We start from the raw sequence: 8868 nt of genomic DNA, 5'->3' as shown, positions 1-8868 counted from the left end.
TATATATATATAATGATATAGAAACTTCGTAAGTATTTTTTATCAACGTGAATAATTCATCCACGAATCCAATCATTACCGACATGTTCATTCATCAGAAAGTTAGAGCAGTGGGGAGAGCTTTCACATATCCGAGCTGATCCAGGTGGCAAGGAGCCTCAAGCCCCGAAAGTTGTTTAAGCCTTCCATAAAATAGATCTTTTTGTTTAGATCTTTGGTTATAACAACTAAATAACATAACTGAATACCCGATCAAATTTATACAAAGATTGCCACCTTTGCTTTAATAACTTTTCTTTTGCATAGCGATACTATTATTTCGTTACAATAGTTATGTTACTCATTAAAACCAGCAAATTCTTTAAACATTTCACTTAGTGTAACATTTTTTCTAAGAATGTTTTTCATAATCTGTTAAAAACAAGATTTCATTAGACTTTCTGTTAAATCACAATAGCATGAAAAATATGGAAGCTGCAATGTAGGCACTCCATAGAGTGATTAACAAGAACTAACTAACTAACTAACTCTATGGCCTATGGAACCCGGAGGTTCAATGCCGCGTTCACAAAAGCTCTCCACTGACTTCTATCCTTAACTAACTGCATTCAGTTTCTACTTTGTATTCCAATCTCTGCGAGATCCATCTTAATATTGTCCTCCCATCTGCGCCTAGGTCTTGTTAATGGTCGTTTTCCGATTGGTCTTCCAGTCAAGACTTTGAAAGCGTTTCTATTTTCTTCCATTCTAGCTACTTGACCTGCCCACCTAAGCCTCCTAGACTTGACGACCCTGACAATGTTGGGTAAAGCGTATAAATTATGTAGTTCCTCGTTATGAAGTTTCCACCATTCCCCATTCCCGTTCTTCTTGGGTCCGAATATTCGGCTCAGGATCTTGTTCTCAAATACTTTCAATCTATGTTCTTCCCTCAGAGTAAGTGACCATGTTTCGCAGCCATACAAAACAACAGGCATGATTAACAAGATAACAAAAATATACAATAAGATAAAGCCAGCAGATATCGTGCTGTAGGGGAGTTTGCACAGGGACCAGATAAGGGGAAGAAAAAGGTAAGTTGAAACGATCGGAAAATTGACAACTTACAAATAGTCTTGTCAATTATACTCATGTGTAGATTGAAGCTGCTCGCCTAAAAGTACGCATGTTCCACGTTTCGCATGAATGATGATGCATAGTAAATGAGTAAATTTTCCCAAATGTTTCATAAATTCATAGAAAAATTGTGATGTTAAATACTCAAGAAGTGATGAGTATTCGAGTTAGTGCATTGTCGAAAGTAGTGTTGTACATAGTTTGCTGCCAGTATAGAAAGTTCCACCTAAGCTATGGAAGTATCGAACAGGATATTTTGCCCATTCATGAAGTACGAGAGAATACACAGACATTCGGTGAACGCAATAATATGAAAGATCATATATGTGGTATAAGTAATACATTGTTCATGAACTTCATACTAGAAAAGTTATGAGAAAATATACGATGACTGAAGTTGTTTTCTATAGGTACATCAGGTTCGTAGTTAGGTTTGGGCAGGGTCTGAGCCCCCATGTGTCTACCTTTAGCACTCAGCAACTTTCAGTTATTTATTGGAATATAGCCCCTATGCATGAGAGATTAACTTAAGTCAGCCAAGCCAAATGATCTCGGCTTCCCCAGACTAACTAGGGAAGTACTAGAAGTGGTACGCGGGCATCTGCATGTTTTATATATCGTTGGAAAGGTCACACCGAGTGCACTTTACATGTGAAATATCTCGCTTGAATGGGGCCTGTAGGGGGCGTGGCAAACATTTGAAAATCAGAACAAGGCACGCTCCAAAGTACCAGAAAACGTGGACAAAATAGGAAGTTATGATGTAATTGTTTTGAGACGTTGTATACATAGGTTAAAAAGGTAACTGAATACGAATCTGACATCAAATATTTACAATTCAAAATGACGGATCCAACATGGCGGATATAAATTACAAAAAAGAACAAGCTATGGATCTGAAATTGAGTATATAGAGATATTCAAGGTCGCTTTGTATACATCGAATACCAAAAATGTAAAATTCAAAATCATGGATTCAATATTGTGGACAAAAAGCATAACACCGCTATGGAACTAAAATCCGGTTGGTAGAGGTGTATGCAATGTGATGGATCCACTGTGGTAGGCGAAAAGTGCACATATATATATATATATATATATATATATATATATATATATAATATATGTATATATATATATATATATATATAATATATGTACAGAACGGAAATATGTTATTCTTACACATGTAGTAGAAAAATACCTATAGTACATAATGGGGTAGGTAGGGGCAGGTGATGTTTTACAATAAACAGAGAACATGTTTTTCTATACAATTATGTCAAAATTGGGGCACGGAATAAAGGACAGGTCTTGTAGCTCACATGAAAGTTTTATGATACAAACAAATTGCAATCAGAGATAATAATTATTTCACTACCAATTTCTTTACCTCCTTCCGAAGAGATACAGTTAGAGTTATTTTATATTTCATGAATAATTTAATGCATTTATTCCACATTTGAAATTTCTTTTTCACTTTTGTATACTTTGTAAATGTAGGATGCGTAGCCCCTTTGCATTTGACAACCAATACGTTCACTATAACCGCAATAGCCAATATAGAGATCACAATCCTACGTTTATACTTAATACACTAGCAAATTTCACGGAATGGGAATATCGCTGTGTCAAAGCACAGAGATCCGATTTGATTCTCAATGGGAGAGCCATGAAATTCAAATGCATAGTTTCGGTACTGGAAAGGTACGCTGAACTCCAATCAACCTTACGGAATTTCGGAGAACTGGACGGGCTATTTACCGGTGCTTGAACCATGGTCCGGTGCTTGGATCATGCGCAGCACGGACCATCATGCTAGATCAACCTTCATCGTATAGGCCATTTACTATCACACTAACTCACCAACAAAAGAGCTGGATTACAGGACATGCCACCGGCCTTGGTGTAATACAATAATCATTATTTTCTTTAGCTAAATGTTGATTTTCCTTTGTTCATTGAAAAATTGATACTAGGTCTACTACTAATTCTAATACTAATACTACTCAGTGAAATCAAATCGCCCGTTTACAATTTAGTGTTTACAACTAACTGAAGGTCAAATACAAAATTGTGATAATTTTGTTGCTGCTGCTTTATGTCTTACGACAATGTATACTCTTTGAACTAGTACGCATGTATGCATTTCCTTGCATAGATTGTTAAGAAATGACTGTACTTTCTCATATTTGAGATATACATATGAATTATTCTCTTCTTTATGAGACATATCTACATAAAAATAACTAGAGTTAATCTAGCAAACCGAAGACGATTTTTACACATTTCAGCACTGCAGACGGAACATTCACGTGCAAGTTGTGACAGATGGCATGATTTTAATTTATTCATGCGTCAAATGTGATGTATTTCACAGCTGGTTTTATGTCCAATAAAAGAAAGCAACAAGTGCTATAATTTGTAGCACAATGAATATATATGTTATGAATTACATCTATTCTAGTGCGTGTTTCCATATGGAGTGCGTTTGTGCTTTAATTAGGAAGTAAATGTAATTTTGCTATAACATGAATTATTAAGGTTTGATATCATGAACAAACTTAGCTGCATAAATTAATATGTAGATATTTCTTAAGCATGGCAAACTTTTTATTTATTTTGCTGCTTCTACGCCATTTCTAATTCTTTTGAACTTTACATGTTATTTCTCAATGATTCTTGAACGGATCCGAATACGGTTTGAATTAATAGCGTCATTTGGGGAGGATATAAAACAATTTCCTCCCAGAGTTTGAGAAATACATATGCTTTAATCAATTATATACTCATTTCTAATAATAAACTTGAAACTCCTATGCCGTGGAGTATATTTCCACTCCCCCTTTACAAAGTGAAATTTGATATGGCTTTAGTGATTTGGTTGCATAATTGCGTACACTAATTTGAGGTACCTCAATTCGTTGATAATAAAGTTTTTTTTTTATTTTTTTTAATGCATGCTTCTATCGTAAGGAACTTCCTCGTACTAACTGATTTTGTAGTAGTGCATGTAGTAGTAAAATGTAGACACAATTGTTTTGTCTTACTGATGCTGATATTTTATTTGTATGTGATTAATCCAGTAATTAATTGTAAAATATTATACACAAAGAACAAAATTGATTTTATCAAAAATTTCTTTGAAAATATTCCATAAGAATAAGAAATTATGTTTAATATATTGATGAGTACTTGTTCAAGTCCACACTATATTTAACGTATACAGCCTTTTCCTTCATTTTGAAAAGCCTAAAGTAAAAGTACATGATTGACTCTATTTTTTAATTACACTATCTTTTCCATGGTAGTTTTACTTGTAACAATTCGGTGAGGCTTATGTGTGCATAGAAGTTGGCTAATAAACTGTTCCGCTCCAGGTTTATTTTGATTCTGGATGGAAGCCGACATTTTGTATCGCCCCTCTTTTCCACGAACACCATTAAATTATTTGACTGATGATGTTTTATAAAATTTACGGATCACCATTTTTTTTAAATACATTATGAATCGCCTACATGATTTCTGTCGTATTCCTACTGTGATTCAAGTTATGTAACAGAGATGGCTAATTTATAACACAGCGCGCCAGAACAAACTAAGAACCCTAGTTGGGGGTCATTTTTCTTTCTTTCTTTTGAGGCAATGGTTAAGTTTGTTCAATTTTTGAGAATTGAGTTTGTTAAGTTCGTACATTTTTAAAATCGTTGTTCCGTTTTGTGTATAATGCTTCTTTTCCTTGGTGCATTGGGTCCTTGGTTTGATCTCAGCTCGCGCCAAGTAAGCTTTGTACTGGGCAAACACCGTAGGCGTGGTTTTATTTGGGGTTCTCCCGTTTCCTCCCACTTTCTTCATTCCGCCATTTCATTCACGAAGGAGGAGGTATTAGATATGGTTCGGGAGAAAATAGCAATTTTAGATATTATTAAGACGAGGAGAGAAAGTGGTTGGGACATTATTTAAGAAGGGACTGTGTTATGAGGAAGGTTTATGGGACATGGTGGCAGGAAAGAGAGGGACGGAGAAGGAGACTACAATTTATGGACGATATCAAAACAAAAAAAAATCGTCCGTGAAAATGAAGATATTAGCTGAAGGCTTTGAAGCATGGAAGCTGCCACAAGTGACCTGCCAATAATAGCAGAATACCTATAATGAGGATGATGATGATAATGATGAATCCATTAATGTACATATTGTGTATACAGAGTCAAGTATAAATTATTCCCCATATGAACTTTCTTTCCAAACTAATTCTATGTCCTATACTTCATAGATGGGTCACAAGAAACATGTTGCAATTTTGTATAATAAGAGACCTTACAAAATACAATTAACACTTAAACTGCGGTTGTAACGGAAAATCGTTACATGAGATAGAAGTGTCTTAAATACGTACTTAATGAGAAAAGTTTTTTTTTTAATGTAACGAAAGTAGCTTATGATTATATAAGATTTGTAGACTTACCCATTCTTTAGTTGTTCTCATTCTAGAATAATTTCTTACCTATTTAAATAAAAATGCTAATTGTCTCAGTTTGAGCACAACTCATCCGAGCAGGTAAATGACTAGTGTTCTTGCTTAGAAATTGGGAGGTTCCAGCTTCAAATCCGCAACCAGCATTCATGACTGAAGGTTTGTTTACTGATTTTTAGTTCTAACAGATAAAAGATGGGATAGAAACTCAGTTCATATTTTGAAAATTTCTTCTGTATTTTACTCCTAAAACGTCTTCTCTTAACGTCGAATACTGTAATATAAGATTTGTAGACTTACCCATTCTTTAGTTGTTCTCATTCTAGAATAATTTCTTACCTATTTAAATAAAAATGCTAATTGTCTCAGTTTGAGCACAACTCATCCGAGCAGGTAAATGACTAGTGTTCTTGCTTAGAAATTGGGAGGTTCCAGCTTCAAATCCGCAACCAGCATTCATGACTGAAGGTTTGTTTACTGATTTTTAGTTCTAACAGATAAAAGATGGGATAGAAACTCAGTTCATATTTTGAAAATTTCTTCTGTATTTTACTCCTAAAACGTCTTCTCTTAACGTCGAATACTGTAGTGAAATAGACCCTACGCACATATACTTTATTGTCCTGTTCTAAAATTTATTTTTGTAACACTACACAAAATTGAATATCAGGGATATAATCAAAATTTTTTTTGGGGGGGCAAAGATTATACAATCATGATAAAATATGCTTAAAAAAATAAAATGCAAGACGTAAGGATTTACGACCTACGCGTACTAAATGAACTGCAGTATCTGGACCGTTTTATTGGATATACCCATTCTAAACTATCAACAGAATCAAGGAAGAAACTTGTTTATATCATATATATTAGTTTGTTAATGATAAACTTCCCAATATTCAGAGAAAATGACTAAGAAAACTGGAAATTAGAAACATTCAGCAAAACTTAATGTCCACGAACCTAATCGCTCAATGATGTCAATATACACAGCATTTCGTCTGTAAATGATACAAATGAATGTACTGTTTTCATATCTAACCTAGGTATAATCATACAACACTAATTGAGAAATGTTTTACACCTTCATTAACTGTTTTCTTCATAGTCTACTTGTCTACAAGTTCTCACTGAGAATGATAGACGTAAGATATTCAAATTTCATTTTATTATGACAAGAAATATAGCTTTTTTTTTTACAGTAAGTAATGACAATTCAAAATCCAATAACAAATATGCTCAAAGAAACAATTTCTTCTGTTTGCCAGCATCTATATGTAGATAAGTTATCAATATTAGGCGAAAATAGGGAATAATACTGGGTTTGGTCGCAACTTTTCATAAGCTGCTTACTACCTATCTTGTTTCAGAGATGAAATTTGATTGTTTTTTATTGAAAAGAGAGGATCTCTAAACGAATGCTGTTGAGATAGACAAACAAGCGAAAATGGCAAACAGGCTGCTGAATGAGGGAATAAAGTTGGATCATATATAACATCTATGATTTTCACACTTTGATTTTGTTCCACGCAATTTTTCATTCAGCGAATTGTATTCTCCTTTAAGATTGTTTTTAACAGATTAATCTATTCGTCCTCAATCCTGGCTAGATTGTGTTTTCTCAGTAGCATTTCTTAATAATATTCCAGTTCTTTCTTATCTGAAATTCTTTCTTTAAATCATTAAATAACATAATCCAATCAAGGTGTAAATATTACTCTTCCGGAAAGAACTATTCTTGGCAGCAGCTTGATGGATTTTATCTTTCCGTTTCTTCACCAGTAACTCTCAATTGTCTTTTGACAGTGTAGAATAAGATTTGAAAATATTACTATCCGATGATTTGACAGTTATGACACTTCTTCCAGCTTCTTCATCAAGCCTTTGACATATTGACCTGCGAAAAATATATCATAGTTTGAATGTTGAAGGTAAAGCGATAGTGAAGCTAAAAATCAGCTCATAGATTTTAATTCAGATTAAAAAATTGAAAATAACCACTCTTCGTGGCACCAGGAATATCTACGAAGTATCGTGACTCGAGTTGAAGGATACTATTTAGTTCTGACAGTCACGATTGTGTAGTTGTTTTTTTCTATTTTGTTTACCTAAGCTATGTTCTATAAACTAAATATCTTCCGCACTCTTAAAAAGCTGTTTATTTTCTTGCTATTATGGTGTTCATTATACGAGTAGCTTTGGAAATATTCAGGCTTCGGTTAGTTTTGTTTTATTATACATGTTCATTCCTTTCTTTCTTTCTTTCTTTCTTTCTATATATATATATATATATATATATATATATATATATATATATATATATATATATATATATATATATATATATATCGGGTGGCCCAGTTTAATCTTTCCACGAAAATATCTCAAAAACGGTTGAACATAAATGAACTGAACAAAAACCTCAAATAGGAAATACCATAGTACAAATTGAATGGTGATGTCGTGGTGCCCCAGGGCCGCTCTTCAAGGGGACCCGGGTCCCAACTTTAAAATTTTAAATAGAAACTGGGGCGAGTGACACCTCGTTCGTTAGGTCCTTAAAAACTAAAAACCGCTGTGGCAAAATATTTTTCATATCGGTCACCGTGTTCAAAATAACCGTCAAGATGTTACCTGTATCAGATAAACGTCCAGTAGCACTAATATGTAAACGGTTGAACATAAATGAACCAAACAAAAGTTCAAGTAGGAAAGCTTTGGAGCAAATCGAATCATGTTGCTACGGTGCCCCTTAGGGCCGCCTTTTATGGGGGCCCAGGCCTAACTTAGAAATTTTAAAAGAAAATATGGGTGAAGTGATACCTCGTACGATAGATTTTCATACACTAAACAGCGTTGTGGCAAAAGATTGTTCATGTGGGTCACCGTTTTCAAAATGGCCGCCAAGACATGGTGCTTTTATCAGATAAAACGTCCAGTACCACTAATATGAAAACAGTTGAAGATAATAACGGATAAACAGAATAAAACTCCTATAGGAAATCACAGAGGATATTTATCATTCCAGGGCTCGGAAACGTTGCAACAGAGGAGAAGATGATTAGAGTAAAAGTGCCATAATACAAAGGAGGAAATCTAGTTCCTAGAAAATCATCGTTCCAACGTCCTCCGTAACATGGTGACTGATATGAAAAATCTTTTGCCACATCGCTTTTTAGTTTTTAAAGATCTAACGAACGAGGCGTCACACGACCCATATTTCCATTTAAAATTTTAAAATTGGGCTCAGGGCCCCCTTGAAGACCGTCCCTAAG

Source organism: Thermobia domestica, chromosome 10, assembly GCF_964235325.1.
Source record: "Thermobia domestica chromosome 10, izTheDome1.hap1.1, whole genome shotgun sequence".
Taxonomy (NCBI): domain Eukaryota; kingdom Metazoa; phylum Arthropoda; class Insecta; order Zygentoma; family Lepismatidae; genus Thermobia; species Thermobia domestica.
This window is presented reverse-complemented; position numbering follows the sequence as displayed.